This window comes from Talpa occidentalis, unplaced genomic scaffold, assembly GCF_014898055.3.
Source record: "Talpa occidentalis isolate TD23 unplaced genomic scaffold, MPIMG_talOcc4v2.1 talOcc4.4, whole genome shotgun sequence".
In the NCBI taxonomy this organism is placed as follows: Eukaryota; Metazoa; Chordata; class Mammalia; order Eulipotyphla; family Talpidae; genus Talpa; species Talpa occidentalis.
The window spans coordinates 86,676,110-86,678,721 of NW_023604295.1; positions in this window are offsets into that span (position 1 = coordinate 86,676,110).

The following is a 2,612-nucleotide window of genomic DNA, read 5'->3' on the forward strand; positions in this document are numbered from 1 at the left end:
ATGTACTATTTTGTGTCTGGCTTATTTCACTCAACTTAATGTTCGTTAAATTCATCTACATTGCTGTATAAAATCAGAATTTGTCTTTTTCATTATGTGTTATTCCATTATGTGATTGTAGTACAATTTCTAGACTCGAGTTATTTCCAGGGTTTTTGCTTCTATGAAGCAACTTCTATAAAGTTGCTATGACAGTCTTTTAAAAAATTTATTGAGACATAATTCACATACCAAAAACTTCACCCACTTAAAGTTTATAATTAAATAGCTTTTAGAAAATTTTCAAGAGTTGTGCATCCATCACCACAATCAATTTATTGAGGGAATATTATATTATTCCAAAGAGAAAACTGATCTCTTAGACAACAGCTCAAATCATTCCAATCCCCACCCTAGGAAGACACTAAATTTCTTCCTGTCTCAATAAACTTATCTATTGAAACATTAATCTAAATGAAATAATACCTTATGTGATCTGACTTCTTTCACTTAACATGTTTTAAAGATTAATCTATGTTGTAGTATATATTAATACTTCATTTATTTTTATAGCCAAAAATCTAGTATGTATATAATAATATTTTTATCTATTCATTCATCAGTTGATCAACCTTTGGGTTATTTTAACCTTTTGGATGTTATGAACAATGTTGCAATAAACATTCATGTAAAAGTTATTATGTGCATGGTGGGCATATGTTTAGATTTCCCTTGGGTATACATTGTTGTGGGAGAAAACCTTTTTCTCTGCTCTTCTAAGTTCTTAGATGAGACAATCTGATAAATTAAGGACAGGTTAACAGAAGAGAAACAAATTTATCTTCTTACTATAGGGAACCCACATAGACATGAGGGGTACTAAGTCTGAAATGTAAAATAGGTATAAATGCCATCTTGAGCTTAGGGATGGGATAGGGGCCTGGGACTTCAAAGGGAAGGAAGATAATTCACAGGATAATAAGATGTTTGATAATTAAATGTTTGCCCTCCTATAGAGGTGGGTCATAAGATGTTATTCTGGTAATAATGCTCATGAACAAGTATTCCCTATCTCAATTCTTTTAGTTAGTTAAGAGAGTGGCAAAAAGTTTCTCTTGAGCCTGCCAGGATCTTTATTGCCTTTGACTAAAAATGATCCACATGCTAAAGTGGAAAATCTAGGGAAAGCCTATTCTGAAGCTTTTCAATCCCTAGGAGTAGAGTTGATGAAATATATGATAGCTGTGTTTAACTGAAGAATTTCCAGACTGTTTTCCAAAGCAGTTGCACCATTTTATATTCCCACTTTGTCTGTTTTTTGTATAGTTGCTTGTGCTTTTAGTGTAATATCTAAGAAACAAAGTTAGTAAAAGATTTATGCCTGTGCTTCTTCTAAAAGTTTTAGCTTTTATTTTAGATCTGTGATCCATTTTTTTTTTAAAGATTTATTTATTTATTTATACAAGCACTGGGTAAGTCAGAAGCGCGGTAGGGTAAGAGGATTCACCTGAACCAGAGCGGGGAACAGAACAGGCAGACTGACGAAATACACTTCTGAGGAGAGCAGTGGGTGTGACAGGAGAGGTCTACATGCCATGTGGAACCCTCGCTGGTGGCCAGGGATTGAACCGGCGCTGCAGAGGCTGCAGGCAGCTTCACAGCCCAGCACTTAACTGCTGCGCCACCAGGGAGGCCCTGTGATCCATTTTTGAGTTAATTTTTGTATGTGTTGTGAGGTGGGGGGTCAGATATCCATTCATTCTTTTGCATTTGGATATTCACTAGTCCCAACATCATTTATTGAAGAGTATTCTTTTTCATTCAGTTGTTTTGTCACCCTTGTCAAAAACCAATTGATTATAATTGTGAGGGCTTATTTCTGGACTCTCAATTCTACTCCCTTTGATCTATATGTCTAGTATATGTCAATATCACTTTGTCTTGGATACTGTAGCTTTGTTGTAAGTTTTGAAATCAAGAAGTGAGTTGCACAACTGTTCTCTTTTTCTAGATTGTTTTGGCTGTTCAAAGTTCTAGGAGGAATATAGGGGAACCAAATAAGGGATAAGGGGAAAAATAACAATAATAATAATTAAAAAAAAACTAGCAGGCAACCATAAATAAGAGACATTCTGCAAGCGAGGGGGAAGAAAAGGGATCAAAACAGGGGAGAGAAGAACACAAGGGACTATGTAGAAGCTTCATGGGTGAACTGGTGGTGGGAATTTTATGGGGAATACACAATGATGTAAAAGACATAAATTTAAAAAATTATTTTAAAAACCCCCAAAGTTCCCTGGAGTACTTAAGAATTTTTTAATTTCTGCAAAGAATTTCCCTATATTTTGATGGTAATTGCATTGAAACTATAGATTAATTTGAGAAACATAGTCTTTTTAATAATATTAAAGTCTTCCAATCCATGAAATGGGACATCTTTCTATTTAATTTGCCTTTTAATATTTTCAGGAGTGTTTTATAGTTTTCAAGGTATAAAACTGGCATTTGTTAAATTTACTCTTTAAGCATTTTATTATTTAAAATTCTATTATGAATAGAAATCGTTAATTTTATTTTCTGTTAGCTCACTGAAATTACATGGAATTAATGCAGTTAGTTCTTGTATATTGATT